The sequence below is a fragment of the Ceratotherium simum genome, chromosome 4, assembly GCF_057802395.1.
Source record: "Ceratotherium simum simum isolate JZ-2026a chromosome 4, ASM5780239v1, whole genome shotgun sequence".
NCBI lineage: Eukaryota > Metazoa > Chordata > Mammalia > Perissodactyla > Rhinocerotidae > Ceratotherium > Ceratotherium simum.
The window spans coordinates 33731924-33749631 of NC_141903.1; the positions used below are offsets into that span (position 1 = coordinate 33731924).

The window sequence follows — 17708 nt, forward strand, 5'->3', positions numbered from 1 at the left end:
GTGGGGTCAGCACGTTTTAGAGAAAGACAAGCAGCCTCTACAGCCCTTTCCCCTCAGCCATGCAGAGGAGTACGGGAGCAGGAGCCTCCACAGCCCAAACCCAGGAAGGAGGCTTTATTATCTTGTGAAAGCCCAAAATATGAAAGACATTAGTAATGCCATTTGTGGTGAGCTTATCACATGCTGGGCACCTTGCTATTCACTTTATGTGTTCGTATCGAATTTGATCTTTACAGCAGCTCTATTAGCAGGCACTATTCAGGAGAGGAAGGGGACTGAGAGAGGCCAAGCACCTTGCCTGTAGTCACACCTCTATTCAGTGGTGAGGCAGGGATAACACCCGCAGGTCCGAATCACAGCAGGGTCTCACCCTTATTTTAAATACAAGGACAGACCCTATTTGGAATGTTAAATGAGCAAGAATTCTCCATTACCTGCCATTTTGTATTTGGCTGTGCCAAGCCTCACTGCAGTCTGGAAGACTAACTGGGCTCTTGTTTCAGCAAGTATTTACTGACTGTCTGCAATACGTTATGCTCCGTGCCAGCACAAGAGCCCCACATTCAATAAGGGGGAGATGTGGTCCCCCTCGCAAGAAGTTTACAGATTTACAGTGGATAAAAGGGATGCACGTAAAGCACTTAGAGATGATTTTACAAGAGGTCTGAGAATTGCTGGATTACACAGAGTCATCAGGGCCTGGAGAGTCATGGAAGAGGAGAGCTTTGAACAGAGGTTGGGAGTGGCCTGCAGCAAAGGAGTAAAGTGGCCCCAAGTGTCAGAGGGCAAAGACAAATCCGGGGCTGCCTGCAGCCTATGCCACCTCGGGGCATTCTGCTCCCCACAAGTCCGGGCCCACTGGACTCTGGCAAGGGCCGGGGCCCACTGTTGGGAAAGCCTCCCTCAGGTTGGGTCACATGCCCAGAAAGGCATGCAGTGAAATCCCACGAAGGTGCTGGGCATCCTCAGAGCAAGTTCAGGCAAAGGAAACAAGGTTCCCATTTTCCAAGGGGACGTTGAAACCAAAGTCAGCAGGTCTGAAACTTGCAAATTCATTTCTCCTCTGCCTTGAAGAGCAGATGTGTACATCAGAAAGGAAGTACAGACAAGTCAAGGAGTAAAAATGGAGCTTAAGCCCATAATAGGTACAAACCTCCTGAAATTTTTGAGTAACACCCTTAACAAAACACATGTGCTTTCCTCCAGCAATTCCATTTCCATAAATCCTCCCCGAGGAAGTAACGGGATGGTGTGCAAGGATGACCACAGCAGCTTTGTTATGATATGACAAACTGTACACAACCTAAATGCCCGACAACGGAGGACGAGACAACACAGTTTTGCATGTCCAGATAATGGAATCCTGTGCAGCCACTACAAATGGAGATGTAGATTTATGTTTATTAATAAGGAAAAAATTCCTCATGTATTGTGTAAAGTCAGGTTATAAATGAACAGATTGTAAAACAACATATATAAATTTTACCAAGTCTGAATCAATGTAATAGAATTGAAATCATACGGAATACATTCTCTGATCACAATGTAATTAAAGTAGGTATCAATAACCGTAACATATCTAGGAAAATTGCAAATATTTTCAACTAAACAACACACTTTGAAATAATCCATCAAAGAAAAAATCAAAGGAGAAATTATAGAATAGTTTAAATGCTATACAAAATACAGCATACAAAAATTTTGGGAGGCAACTAACAATTATTAGAGAGAAATTCTTTCCTTTAAGTGCTCATATTTAAAAAAATTTTTAAAGGTCTAATATTAATGACTCAAGAGTCTGCATGAAAAAATTTTTAAAAATAAAAGGCCAAAGTAAACTAAAAGTAAGTAGAAATAAGAAAAATTAAAAATAAAAGTCGATAGCAACAAATTAGAAATCAGGCAAACAGTGTAGAAAATTAACAAAGCAGAAAGCTATCCTTTTGTCTCAGAAAATCTGAGATGTTCATATATATAAATCATATATATGATTCCACTTTGTAAAATGCTTACATCTCTATGAATAGAAATGTTAACCTAAGTTATCTCTAGCTGATAAGATTAGGGACAACCTTCAAAAACTTTTTATTGCTGTTTATCTGTATTTTCTAATTTTTCTATCACTCCCTTGTCTTTAAGGGTTTCTAAGGGGACTGACATCCTCTGCTTATTTGTTGAATTGATATAACAGTAAAGCAACCCTAAATATTAATCTTTTGTTTCCCAAAGTATGAGGCAGGTGTCCCTGTTGATACAGGAGAAGTTCTGAGTGGCTCTAAGACATCTTTCAACAACACTGCAGAGAGAAAGGGAGCCCCCTTTGAAGTTTCCTTCAATCATTTTGATTATTCGAGGAGGAAGCTTTGGTTTGGTACAATTATGTTTTCACCTCCCCTAGAAGAATCGCTGCTCTCTCTGTAACTGCAAGAGCCAAGCAGGCGGGAAACAGCACCTAAGCAGACGCCAGGATGGCTGTCCTTTCCTTATATTTGTCTTCATGACTGTCTTCTATTTACGGGATGTTTTTGCAATTATACTAGAGAGATAAGGCTTCCTTTAAATAAGGAAATTAAACTTAAGTAAAAATGCTTGTCAGTAATTTAAATAAAATCTAAAAGTAAGGAATTTGGTAAGGGGAAATGGATGAAAATGATGAAGGCAGCACACCTGTATGGAAGTCTGGGGAAAAGGGCGTTAACCTCTGGCGAGGGAAAACAACCTCAGTGGGATATCGCTGTGCACTAGAATATCCCAATAGCTCCCCCGGGCCTTGATTTCTGTCTATCTTATTACTTTAATATAAAAACAACAGCATGAATATAATAAATGAGCAATTTGCTCATGTGATGACCCAGGCAGTGTGGGGACAATTTCAGGACAGGATTCTGAGCACGTCCAGATAAATCCTGCTGGCAGGATGATGGAAGTGGGAGGCTCCTAAGAGCAGATAAAATTTCTTTGCAATGTTTGCCCTGAGGAAAGAGGCCCTTCCACAGGAAGAAGGTCAAGTCTGGTCTATTTTTATAAGAGCATTTCAAGTGGTTAGTGGACTTATTTCCTGTGGTTCCCAGGAATTCTGCAGCAGGCTCTCAGGAGGATGTTGGTGATAGGGAGCAGAGACTTGATGAGTGAGAATCAATAATTATCTCTATATTTGCTTCACTTTTTTTCTATAAAAATAATCTAGGGGAAAAATGCTTTAGAGCAAAGTTCATGACAACAGAGAGCAGAATGGAACATGAAAGTCCCTTAGCATGTGACAGAGTCCTTAGGTCAAGATTTTGCAAACTGAAGATTGATTTATTCACCCATTCCCTTCCCTCCCTCGTTCACTCAACAAATATTTCAGAAACTCCTCTGTGCAGGCATCTTTCAAGGGCTGGGGAGAAGATGGTGGATAAACACGGCTCCTGTCCTCCAGGAGCTTACAGTCTAGTGGGGGAGGAAGACATCAAACAAGTAAACACAGAGATGGATATATAATTAATTACAAATGATGGGCAGTGTTGGAAAGGAAAAGAACAGGAGACTGAAGAGAATAATGGAGACAGAGTGGGGACAGAACTTAGACAAGGAGGTCAGGGAAGACCTCTGAGGAGGTGTCGCTTCAGCTGCCATCTGAAAGGTGGAAAATATTAGGGAAGGGCATTGCTGGAAATGAAACAATTTATATGAAGGCAGTCATGTGGACTAGACCACAGTGGACTCAAGGATCCAAGAGAAGACAGGAGTGGCTAGAATGTAGTAGGCAAAGGGAGGGAATGGTGTGGGGGGGTAAAGTTGGATCCTACAAGGTCTTATAGGGTGAGGGTTTGGATTTTACTTTATGGAAATGGAAAGCCACAGAAGGTTCTAAGGAAGGGAGTGACCAATCTCATGTAAGTTTTAAAAGATCTCTCTGGCTCTGTGTATGGAAATGACTGGAAAGAGCCAAGAACAAAAGAAGAGGCTATTTCAGAAGGTAGGATGGGAGCTGATGGTGGACTGGACTGGGTGCTGATAGTGGGTAATACGTACATAAATTTGACAGCCCTTAACTAGAGTCAGAGGGCTTGATTGAGAGAGTTTAGAGAAGTCAACCAGCTAACAGGAACTAGGGTGAGACAAGGGAGGAATTTGCTTTGGGTGCAAAATTTACTCAGAAATCAAGATAAATAATATTTTAATGCAATATTTTTTCAAAATCAAATTTAACACAAAAAAATCCATGATGAACAAAATATCAAATTTCCTTAAAACAGACAGGATCAGTAACAGTGCTGTGCCAAGCCATATAAGGAGCCTAAGGCAAAAGGGAAAAATCAGCAATATTGATCCTGTCTTTAGTTAAAATTTTCATATTTTGTTCATTTCCTCACTCTTGTCCTGGCTAGTTGACCTTCTCCACCTGTAAAATGAAGAGGCTACCATATAACCTTCGGCTTTGAAAATAGATATTATGGAAAGAAAACTAATGACATAAATTATCACAAGCCTCCTAGTGGTATAGACAGTATCCTTTCTCCTTATTCTGGAGACTCTGAGACACAAGGTACCTAATAGTTGCTCCTCAAATATTTCTCATGACAATGTTAACAGCTAACATGTATCAGGCTCTTAATATGTCAGGTACTTTACCAAGAACTCTTAAATACAATTATCTCATTGAATCCCCACAGCAATCCTGTGAGGTAGATATAGTATCACTCCTGTCTTACTATGCCTGGCACATACTTGATCAGCGTTTAATAAATATAGGAAGAGGGCCAGCCCCGTGGCTTAGCGGTTAAGTGCGCGCGCTCTGCTACTGGCGGCCCAGGTTCAGATCCCGGGCGCGCACCAACGCACCGCTTCTCCGGCCATGCTGAGGCCGCGTCCCACATACAGCAACTAGAAGGATGTGCAGCTATGACATACAGCTATCTACTGGGGCTTTGGGGCAAAAAAAAAAAAAAAAAGGAGGAGGATTGGCAATAGATGTTAGCTCAGAGCCGATCTTCCTCAGCAAAAAGAGGAGGATTAGCACGGATGTTAGCTCAGGGCTGATCTTCCTCACAAAAAAAAAAAAAAAGGAAAAAAAATATAGGAAGAAAGGCAGGATGGATAGACAGAAGGGAAAACGAGAGAATAAAAAATGACGGGCCTCACACTATTCCTTAGAAATCCTGTATGGATAACCAGTGATTCCAACTCCCTGGCAAACACTATTCACCACACTTAAAAAGATCTATAGACAAAGGAAACTAACCTTAAATACTTATCACCTTCTTCCATAGGGATTATTTTTGGTAAGTTGAGTTTTTTAAACTCAACAGCTTTTTTGAGAACACATTTCTTTTTTTTTTTTTTTGAGGAAGATTGGCCCTGAGGTAAGATCTGTTGCCAATCTTCCTCTTTTTCTCCCCAAAGCCACAGTACATAGTTGTATATCCTAGTTGTAGGTCCCTCTAGTTCTTCTATGTGGGACGCTGCCTCAGCATGGCTTGATGAGTGGTGAGTAGGTCCACGCCTGGGATCCAAACCGGTGAACCCCGGGCCACCAAAGTGAAACGCGCGAACTTAACAACTGTGCCATCAGGCCGGCCCCCAAGAACACATTCTTAAATTCATTCATTCCCAAATATTTCTTGAGCAATTACTATGTGTCGGGCACAGATCTAGGTGCTGACAATATAATGTGAGAATAACAAGGAAACAAACACATAAATAAAATCACACATTATCATCAACGTTATGCAAGAAACATTTGGCTCTGAGATAGAGGACGGGGGTGTGACGGGAGCTACCCTACATAGGTGGGCCCAACAGTATTAGACTCAGCAAGGCTCATAATGGTCATGTTGCTGAAAATGCTGTGTTAAGAAGAATTTTTGCAAATCAAATCAATCAAACTCCCTATAGAGCATGAAATTTTACAGCTGAATGACTTACTCCTACAGAGGACAGTTTTGAAAAGCAACACTCATTTATTTATTTATTTTCTATACAAACAGATCTGTAGAAAAGTTATTCACTCCATCAAGAGTTCAGGAACACAATATCATGAAAACGTTGGGAAATGTTCTGCCTTCTGTCTGCCCCACCCCACGGGCCCATCTAAATGTCTAGATTTATGGAATTCCAGAGGAGCCCCTTGAACTTGATAATGCCAAGGAGGAGCCTAGGAATGTAGGATCTTTGAAAGTCGAGAGGAGTTATGTGCAAAAAGATGGCAGCCCAGAGAAGTAAGATGTCACTCTGACATTTCTCCTTACTTCTTGTTGCCTAATCTGCTTTCAAAGGCCAATAACGTAGAAATCCTCCATTTTTCAAACAACCCCACCCAACACAGTGGCACTTTGATCTCTAAAACATGAGAGAGGAGCAGTGGACAGTGGAGAATATAAACGGCTTTGAAAGGTCAGTGAGAAAAAAGAAATAAACAAGGAGGGAAACCATGTGGAGCTGAAGGGATGAAAGCAAACCAGGCCTTGAGCTACCAGCCGAAATTAAAGACAACGCCTGTGAGAGGCCACGTTTGACAGATGAGTGTGCTGTCATCGTTGTCGGTACCTGCCTATCCTCGTGATTTTTCTGATAGACAGCATCTTGACTGCAGTGTGCACCTTCCTGGAGATGCTGGATACCAGGGGCAGATTTATCTCTTAGTTTAGCGTCTTGGATACAAGACCTCAACTCACTTCCAAGTTCTTCCATCCCTTATCAAACACCACTCATTTCCCAGGGCCTTCGGTGATGTTCTCTTGTTCCATCTCCTTCCCGTAAAACCCACCTGGTTCTTGCCAAGAGCTGGGTTGTGTGTGGACCTGTGTGTGGAATACCAATGACGTAGTCACAGGGCCACGAGAGCCGTCGGGCGTGCTGAAACAGGGCAAACAGCGCGAATGAAAGAATGGTCCCTTTTGGACTTTTCATGTGGGATCAAAGAGAGTTGGCAAGTGAAAGGAACTTCTAAAAATAGCAAAAGTCCTTAAAAAGAAATAATGCAGAAGGAAACAAATTTTATATCATCCTAATGTAGGCTCTGCAAAATCTAGGCCCTGGAAGGCTGATGCTGGGGCAGGTGATTATTTTCTCCCTGCCCTTTGGCTGTGACACCCACTGGGTCCCTTTGCAAACCCTGGGCCCTGCTCCCCCGCCTGTTTCCTGCGTGGTGCCGGATGCCTCTGCAGGAATGTAGCTCTTGGGCACAGCTGGGGCCTCCGTGGCCCACTTTCAAGATCCAGAATAGACTCTGACATGTGAAACGAGCTCCATGGGGTTTACATTCCTCCTTCGTATCCAAGCACCTTAAAACACAAAACTGCACGCCGGGATTGCTAACCATTCTTCCAGAGATGCCTGGATATCATCTGTCTGGCAGAAATGTGAGTTTTGTCCTTTTTATTTTTTAATGTCTTGAGTGAGCATGAGGCCCTTGGAAATGAGGCTGTTCAACAGAGGGGCAACATGATGACCTGATGTCTCAGGACTGAGGGTTTTATTCTTGGCTAAGCCACAGATTTGCTTTGATAAGCTGTTCAGCCTGTCTGCGTCACAGTTGTCTTGGCTAGAGAAAAAGAAGTGTTCATCTATCCAGTATAATAGAAGGAATAGCAATTACAAAGTGATTATAAAGTACCTAATGTAGTGTCCACACAGGCACCCAGAGATGCTTGTTTCCTCATATAAAATTCTTTGTGACCATGCTGTGGCGGCGTGCCATATAAAGTGGAGGAGGATGGGCACGGATTTTAGCCTAGGGCCAGTCTTCCTCAGCAAAAAAAGAGGATTGGCAGATGTTAGCACAGGGCTGATCTCCTCACACACACCCACCAAAAATGCTTTGTGAAACCCCAAGTGCTATAAAAATGTAAATAACCAACACCCTAAAACATAGGCTCTTATTAACAACAGTAATAATACCTTCTATTTCCTAGGCACTCGCTGTATGCAAGTCTCTTCCCGGTCTATTCGTTCCTCATGGCACCATGATGAGATTGGTACTCTTAACAGCTTCATTTTACAGATGAGGCAGCTGAGGATCAGAAAGGTTAAATGACTCACCTGGTCATTCAAGGAGTTAACGACACAGTAGAAACCAAAACCCAGGCCTGTGAGAACTTCCCTTCCTCATAGGTTGAAAAGACCCAGTCTTAAGTAGGACCATTCACTCAGCCTCCCCAGTGGTCTCTGGCCTCACCCCAGCCCTTTATCAACAATGGCAAATGACTCCACTGTGATAAAGGCCAGGATGGACTTGACTTATGCTGGGTCATTTTGGGAAGCAACACAGTGACAATCAGGAAGGTGCTGGTGAGGCCATCGTACCGCAGGGGAAGAGGACAGTTCTGTGTCAAGGAAAGGACTTGCAAAGACGCCATTCAATGAAAGAAGTATTTCCTTCAGAATACTGTCCGTGGGGCTTCGTGAGTTGTGGAGGCTGATGGGGCAAAAATAACAGAGAAGCTAAGGATCACTCAGTCCAAGGGGCATTTTATTCTCTTTCCCACATCTCTTTGGCGATTAAAGTCATGGACTCTGGGGTCAGAAAACCCTCCCTTCAGATCTTGGCTCTAACATGTATTTAGCTGCGACCTTACACAAATTATTTAAACTCTCTGCCTCTTGGTGTCCTCAGCTGCAAAAAGGGGGATGAAAAAGCAATGCTTTGAGTTCAGTTCAGGGCAGCTTTCCTGTTCTGTTAATGAAACTCTGGGACATTGAACCTGCTACGGTAGATGAGCACATAGAAGTATTACTCTATTCATTTACCTCCCAGCCTACAAAAAGAAAGAAAGGAATAAAAAAAAAAAAGCAATGCTTACCTAACAGAATTTCTTTGAGGATTAATTAAAATAATGTATGTAAAGCGCTTAGGACCATACCTGGTACATAGTAAATGTTCAAGAAAAGGTCACTATTGTATTATTTATGGACATATTTTATTATTTATGGGTATGTCCAGAGCAGGCTATTGGGAAACACATGGTAGGGCGAGCCCTCAGCATTTCCAAAGAGATAACAAACACATCCTTCAAAAGACTGAGTTTGGAGAAGCCAAATTTTCTAGGGCAGGAGAGAAGGAAAAAAAGACCAAGCAAACAGACCATCTTCCTATGAACTGGAAGGTCTGCTGACTTCAAGAAAGGAATGTCCTTGCTGGGCTGGTTCTGGAGATTGTAACTTGCACAACAGTCAAGATTTTTGGAGACACATCAGTAAGAGAAGGTTAGAGGAAGGAGGTGAGGGCTGCCAGAGCCCTGCAGAATCACTTTGCATTTGGCTCGAAGCCCCTGGGCTTTACGGCGTCTGTCTGCAGGAAGGATCTTTCTGTTGAAGATGTGTGCGGGTCTTCAGGATGGCTGAGAGCCTGCAGGATGCTTTGGACCGGTGTGTACCATTAAAGTTCAGACAGAACTGGGGCCTGCAGAGCACACCGCCGCACCAGGGAGCACTCTGTTTTTCCTCTCGGATGGAGGCTGTTTTCTCTAAGCACTTAAAAGAATTTCTGACCTCCAACTGAATTATGCTCTATGGGGGGGAAGTGTTTTGGGGGTGGATAACCCAGACTGCAGAGAATTCAAGATCCAGAATCAAGGGAAGAAATAAAGGATATTGGAGGAGATCCTCGGGGATGTGTGTCGACTCAACATTTTCTACTCGTCATTAAGGAATGTGAGAGTTAAGACTGGAACTGTGCTGGTGGGTGAACAGCTGAATTAGATTAACAGCCCGTGCTTCCTGCCAGCTACACTTGGTCCAAGCGTCTATGCCCCTCTTATCTGAAGCACGGCTGGATGAGTCTGGTATGGCCAGATTGTAAACTCCTTAAAGGCAGACACTCTGATTCTACTACAGGTCCAGAATCCCTTATTGGAAAAGCCTTGGGAGTAGATATGTTTCAGAATCCAGAATTTGGGGGATTTTAGAAAGGTAGTATGGTACATATATTGTGTATCACGCAACAACTCGGTGGGGTCTGGGACAGTATCCTATAATGAAACACGTTAGTAATTCTGCACCAGATTATTTAGATACTAACACAACATGGGATAAATAAAGAGTTTAACTAGTCGCAGGATACTTTGGCTCAGGTTTTGTCACAGTTTGAGTGATGAAAGATCTTCCAGTTTTCAGAGCCTTTTGCATGTCAGAACTGTGCATTAGGAATTTCAGGCCTTTCTTTTTCCTTTTCTTTTTCTTTCTTTTTTTTTTTTTAATTTCCAGGACATCTGCAGCATTCTGCCCACGGCAGGTGCTGAGTACAAGTCGTTGGCATCTAGAGTATGACACCTGGATCTCCTTCAAATAATATTTGATTCTGGAAGCCAGGGGACCAGTTTGTTCTCAGTGAGTTGGGGATTCTTTAGGATTAGAAGAATTCTAAATTAAAGGAAGGAGAAAAAGACTATTGAACCCACAAGTTCTCTTTCATCCTGGACAGTAACACACACAAACCCACGAAATATACTGAGAATTGGTCACTAGTATATCATATCCAGCACCTAAGAAAATGAGAACAGAGCATCATCAAACATCATGATAACAAAAAATTCTAACCTATCACTTAGAATTGAACCACCTTGATTTTTAACATAGTAATATTTTAGCAATATTTGAAAAATATTTTCTAAGTCAATAGCACAGATCATTGGCAAAACTAAACAATAAGACACATGGAGGATGATAATCAAGCTGACATCTATTGAATGCTTACCAGTTTTCAAGCGCTGTGCTCAGCACTTGATGTGCATTATCATTTAACAATTATAGCAACTCTGTACAGTAGCTACTGCTATGGAGGCCCATTCTACAGATGAGGAAACTGAGGCTCTGCAAGATTGAGTAATTTGGTACTGAGTGTCCAGCCAGGACTCAAACCTGAGTCTAGCAGTATACTGATAAACTAGCCATCAGAGAGAAGGAAGGAAGGGAAGGGAAGAAAAAAGCCCTAATTGATAGCATTTGCCAATTTCTGTAGTGTAAATATTCTCATTGGGGCTGATTTCAAGCTACTAATGGCTTAACAACCAGCTCGCAAAATTCCTGAATATTGAATAATTGGCTTTCATGAACTTGTAGGAGCCATCTCCTGCACACCCCTGTCAAGTCTGTCCCATGGCCTCATCCACAGTTTATTGCCAACTTTGGGAGATGATATTTCAGCTCATGGAATAGAACTGGCTTGGGAACAGCATGCTGAGATGCTAGCCCAGGCCAGTCAGGCGTGACTACAGTCCTACCTCAGACCTGGTACGATCATTGAGGGTGGAGTAGGGGAAAAAGACAGAGAGAGAATGCACTGTTTCCCTTTCTTCAGGCAAACTTCCCTTCACCAGACGGTGTGAAGTGGGTCCGTGTCAACCTGACACTCCCTGGCAGAAATAACAAAATCTGGAATTGTTTTTCAGGCCCTAGAAACTTTGTTGGTCAGATGAGGAGGTCAGACTTCAAAAGGTCTGATCCCTTCCTTTAGATCCTTAAATCCCATAACATTTTCTTTGAAGAAGTAAGGAAGGATCTTCTACAAGAGTGGGAAAAGGTTTGGGCCTGCTTTAAACAAGGGTGGGATGTTCCAGCCTAATTTGAACCCAATTAGAATACATTTAGGCTCTTGGTTTAGCATCTCTGTTAATACCCATAGGACACCACCTTCTAATTAGGTCTCTTGATAACATGTTTCCACTAGAGGCTCCTGAGAAGGGACTGGCCTGGTATTCAATCAAAAAACGTACAGAAGGGGCCGGGTCCGTGGCATAGTGGTTAAGTTTGTGTGCTCCACTTTGGCGGCCCGGGGTTTGCAGGTTCAGATCCTGGATGCAGACCTATGCACTGCTCATCAAGCCATGCTGTGGCTGGCATCCCACAAATAAAGTAGAGGAAGATGGGCACAGATGTTAGCCCAGGGCCAATCTTCCTCACCAAAAAGAGGAGGATTGGCAACAGATGTTAGCTCAGGGCTGATCTCTGCCCCCCCCCCCCCAAAAAAAACATGCAGAGGACACTGATGATGTGCAGGTGTTTGCTAAATGCTAGGTCTAAAAAGAAAAGGCATAGCTTCTGTCCTATGGCCTCAGAGACTAATGAAGGAGACAGTCAAGTAAACATAGTTAAACTATATCCATTCACTTATTCACTGAATATTCATCCAGCGCCCATTAGGTGCCAGGCATTTTGCCAGGCACTGGGATACCGTGGTGAGCAAGACAGATTGGTTTGTACCATCATGGAGCTGACGGTCCAGTCATGAAGGGAGACATTACTTAAATAATCACAAGAATGAATGTGTAATTAAAAACTGAAGTGAGAGCTCTGAGGAAATGTTAAATAGTCCTATGAGAACTGCAGGAACCTGACCCAGTTAAGGGAAAACAGGAAAGGCTTCCTTGAGGAATTGACAATTGAACTAGCACTTGAAGAAAAAGTAGGAGTTAACCACTGAGTGGGGTAGAGAGAAGGAGGAGGGGAATAGTGCTCCAGAGAGAGGGAACAGCATAGGTAAAGATCCTAGGGTAGCTGCGAGAGCAGCGGATTCAAGGAAATGGAAGGCTAGTTTGGAGAGAGCATGGTGGGAGATGAGGCAAGTGAGAAGCCAGGGCTGAGCCTCACAGAGCCACATCTTAAGGCTCTAGTCTTTATCCCAGAGCAATGGGAAACCACCGAAAGGCTTAAGCAGCGAATATATGTGGCAATTACACTCATGCTGCGATGGAGTAAATGAAATGCTGCTATGGAAGTATTAGGGATTCAACTAACCTAAACTGGTGTGTGTAGTGTGGAGGAAGAGTAGGTAGGTTAGGGTTGGAGGATGTGTCCAAATAGGCTTTCTGGGGGAGGAAATATCTGAGACAAATTTTTGAAGAGTGAGTATGACTTAGGCAGGCCACAGTGGAAGGGTGGAGGAAGGGAGAGAGAGAGAATGCTGCTGGCAGCAAGATGATGCTTGGGTTAAGGCGTGGGTGAGTGTGAGGGTGTGGGGAGGCTACCAGAACAGGCCAATAAGAGAGAAGGCAACATGTTAGGTAGCGACCAGATGATGAAAGCCTCATAGGTCATGGTTGAGTCTGGGTTTTATCCTGACGGCAGCAAGAAACGGTCTGACCCAGTCAAAGATCTTTAGCAGGAGAGTGATGATCAGATTCACATGTTAGAAAGGTCACTAGGAGGAGGGTCAAAAGTGGATTGGAAGTGGGCAGTGCTGGAGAAGAGAGACCACTGCTTCCTGCTTTAGCATCCCAGGTGAGTGAAGGTGTTGGGTCTGCACTAAGGGAGCCATGGTGAGAATGGAGAAGAGAGGCTGATCTTAGGAGACATTAAAAAGGCACAACTGAAAGGGCTTTGTCACTAATAGGATGGGTGGGAGTGATTTCTACTCTACCCAAAGAATAGTCTGAACAAAATAGATTCTTCTATTTTGTGTTGAGTCTTTCTTTAAGACCTGGTCCATGGGGCCGGCCCTGTGGCTTGGTGGTTAAGTGCGCGCGCTGCGATGCTGGTGGCCCGGGTTCGGATCCCGGGTGCGCATCGAGGCACCACTTCTCCGTTCATCCTGAGGCCGAGTCCCGCATACAGCAACTAGAAGGATGTGCAGCTACGACATACAACTATCCACTGGGGCTTTGGGGGGAAAAATAAAATAAATAAAATCTTTAAAAAAAAAAAAAAAAAAAAAATAAGACCTGGTCCATGGCCAATTTTTTTAAATGCTCCATGTGTCCCTGAGAAGAATGGTGTTCCTTAATTATTGGGTACGGGGTCTCTTATATGTTCATTCAATTAAGCTTGCTAATTGTGTATTTTCAATCTTCTATATCCTTATTAATATTTTTTGTCTGTTTGCTCTATCATTTATGAAAGAAATGTATTAAAATCTACCACTATCATTGTGACTTGTCAACTCCTCTTGATATATTTTTAACTTTTTGTTTTATATATTTTGAGGCTATGTCATTTACTATATACAAGCTTAGAATTTTTATATCTTTCTTTTGAATTGTTCCGCTTATCATTTTGCAGTGATCCCTTTTATCCTTGATCATTCTTTTTGCCATAGACCTACTTTATATGATATTAATATAGCCATACCAACTTTTAATTTTTTGTTAACATTTGGCATCTATTTTTCATCCTTTTGCTTTTAACATTTCTGTGTCCTTATGTTTTTGTTTTTTTTTTAATAATTTTTATTTATTTATTTTTTTCCCTCAAAGCCCCAGTAGATAGTTGTATGTCATAGTTGCACAGCCTTCTAGTTGCTGTATGTGGGACCCGGCCTCAGCATGGCCGGAGAAGCGGTGCATCGGTGCACGGCCGGATCCGAACCCGGGCCACCAGCAGCGGAGCGTGTGCACTTAACCGCTAAGCCACGGGGCCGGCCCTCTGTGTCCTTATGTTTTAAATGTGTCTCTTGTAATCAGAGTGTAGATGGATTTTCTGAAAATCCAGTAGCTAGAAAATTTAGCCCATTTACATTTATTGTGATTATAAAGATATTCGGATTTATTTCTGCCACTTATTTTTGAGCATTTTTTAAAATTTTCTATTCTTTTTATCTTTTTCTGGATTCTTTTGGATAAGTACAGTTCTATTTACTTCACCTCATTTCCCTTACCCCTGCCAGTTGCTAGTTGAAGTTAATGCATTCTATTTCTTTTCTTTTAGTAGTTACCCTTAACATTTAACACGCATATTTGACTTAATAAAATCTAAGGTTAAATAATATCTCTAAAGGAAGAGATAAAGCTTTTAGAGGATGCCATTCCCAGAGATGGGGAGCAAGGACTTAGAGCATATTTGTAACCAAAGGGGAGACCTGTTTTACATATGCTGGCTTTGATGACACATATCCAATTATCACCTTAACAGATGCCTACACATCTGCCTTCGATGGCTTTATACACTTTGCAAAATATCCTCCTTCGTGGGTATTCTGCATTGCTTAAGCAGTGACGGGGGTTAATAAGTAACTCAGAAAAATAAACATCAGTGTTTGCCTTCCCTTGATTTTGAGAACCATAAATCTTTCCTTCTAGCTTAGTCACCAGGGCCAAATTGAGTACAAATGTCTCCTAGAAATAGTAGGCTTCACAAATGTCACTTCGGTAACTGTCGATAAGCTGAGAAACAGTCTGAAATGGTGACCAGGATTCTCTCTTGTGTAACCACAGCTTACCTTTACCTCCTTCATCATCTCTGCTATGTTTGTGGGCTAAGTGATGAAGGAGAAGGAGCTTAGCTAATTTCTGCCAAATGTGAGAGGGAATGAAAAACTCTATTTTCACATTAATTGAAAAATTATTTTAAATTAAGCATTCAATTGCAGCTGACCTAGACCACACCAGGCTTCAACTAGTTCAACACAACCAGTTACTCATATCTCCTATAGGTCAGGTCATATTTTTATACTTTCCTAGTGGTGTTATGAATACTGTACCCATTTAACCCTTCAGACAACTCTGTGAGGTAGGCAGGGTGGGGACTATTAAAGGAAACATCTTGGAAGGAGTGAGTGACACACCCACATTTCCAGAGCCAATTTGTGCATGGCTGGGGCTGTACAGTGTTGCTCACTATCCCACACTCAAAAGTGACTGTTATATTCCTGGGCAAGAGTGTATACTTAACATCCTGTTCATGTGTCAGGGTTTAGGTTCTCTTCTAGAGGCTATAGCTGACAAAATGTGTCAGCCTTAACACGGATGTTCCAATAGGCTTGGTGTTCCCCTCACTTTGGTGTCCGATAAATCAAGAAAATCTTCTGTCTTTCCCAAAATCTCACCAGTGCCCCAAATCTCAAAGGCTGGGCCTAGTTCTCAGTGATGACATGGAGTTCATTGGGCTTGATCTTTTCCATCTCCCAATACACACACACACACACACACACACACACACACACACACACACAACCCCTTCCCCTGACAGCCAACAAAAAGATAATAGTAATGAGAAGCAGAGCTTATAAATTTCGATTACACTTAATGCCTGATTTCACGTAGTTAATGGATTCATTTATTAGAGCAATTTGTGTTAATCCCCAAGGGCCACTAAGGCTGCTGCCTAATGGTTTTATCACGTCATGGACTTCCGTTATTCCTATGCTTTAACAAATACTGGATTGGAAAGGAAATTGGGACCACCACTGCTTAAAATATGGGTAAATTGTAAATAAAGCAAAAAAAAAAAAATAAGGGCCTTTTGTGCCTCTGGGGTTTCCTTCAGAAACAAAAAGGGATTTTATTTTTTGTATATTTCAGCTAATTCATAAATCCCACTGCCACAGTCTCTCAGCTTCAGATTGATTCAAGGCTTATTTTCAGAAGTCAACATGTCCCCTTCAGGTTTCCAGATATGGATCTGAACTGAAGGGTGATGGGAGCAATCTGAAGTCAGTACAGCCATTCCATCACTGTCCCTTTTACTGGGGGGAGCAGGCAGAGAGCAGAGTCATGGTCTTGTATAACGTTGGGTTGCCCTGTGGTCAGGAGGGAGGAGATGCTTGAGGACCCGCTGGCCTCTGGCAGAGGTCTTGTAGCTGAGGAGAGCTCCGCAGTGACGAAGTCCTGGCTATGTGGCTTATACCCGCATGTGAATGTGAGCATTAGGAGAATCCTTGACCAGAGCTGGTGTCTCCAACCTCAGCCAGCCTTCTGGAGCATCTGTGCCCCTTCATCCCAACAGGATGGAAGCAAGAATGCAAATGGATAGAGCCATACCCAACACTTAGAAAACAACTTAATGGAGACTCCCCGCTGGAGCTGGGTCTAGCTGGATTAACACGCAATTGCTGCACAATCAAAGGGCACACAGAGACCTCCATTTGAGGAAACCAAGGGCAACAAGAAACAAAAATTCTGCCCGCCTAAGACTGATAATACAAATGGCTATTTGTACAGTTAAATGGCAACCACCAGTACATAATTATTGTTTCCTGTACCAAATTAAGTACGCAACTTAGTAAGAACTTGGGAAAAAATGAAACAAAAAATATTTATTATCTCTTAATTGTATTTTAAGGAAGGGGGATCTGATAATTGTTGTATGCTAATGGAGAGGTGATGGGTGAAGATGTCCATGTTTGGAAGAGCTAAATTGCTTTACATCAGAAGGGGATCCAGAATTGAGTGGAGTGAGAAAGTGAAATGAGAGAGAGATTGAGAGGCTGGGTGAAAAAAAGACTGAGCAGAGAGACAGAATGAGAGAGAGTGAGAGAGACAGAAGTGGGCACTGAGACTTAGACGCTTGTGGATGAAAGAGAACGGTTTGAAAAAGAGTGAGGGTTTGGGAAGGAAACGCAATGTGCTGTGCAAGGTAAGCTCTGTAGTCTTCCCTGTGAAATCGACATAACTGAAATTAATTTTCTATCTGTACTGTATTATGTGAAAAGAGCTAGACAGAGTTTCACCATATGTGAAGGGGATATTTGGGACAGTCTGACTTTAAAAATAGTTTATATGGCATATGCAAAGTTCTCTTTGGGGGTGCTTGGGGGGACTTCAAACCATAGCCAAAACTGGGGACAGTGACTGGCCCATGTGGCTGCAGACTGGGAGAGATGTACCGGAGACACTAAAATGCCTGGAGCAGAGGGAAAAAATGGAGGCTTCCACCATGAACCCTAATTCCAAAGTCACCAAGAAAAATTATCCAAATCATTGTCTTCATTTATGATGGCATTGATTTCTATGCAAGCAACTCCATGAGGCTGCTCCAAGGATGGATGGATGCATGGATGGATGGATGCATGGATG

At 42.6% G+C, this 17708-nt stretch overlaps 1 protein-coding gene and 1 non-coding gene across 2 annotated transcripts in view; both read left to right on the forward strand.

The window, feature by feature from the left end:
- The window catches only part of FGF1 (fibroblast growth factor 1), a 94421-nt gene that overhangs the window by 57641 nt on the left and 19072 nt on the right, over positions 1–17708 (forward strand). The gene's annotated exons all lie outside the window — the stretch shown is intronic.
- LOC147917235 (small nucleolar RNA SNORA36 family) lies at positions 8623–8749 on the forward strand. The gene has a single exon (XR_015552125.1). It is a non-coding gene; the product is annotated as a small nucleolar RNA SNORA36 family (small nucleolar RNA).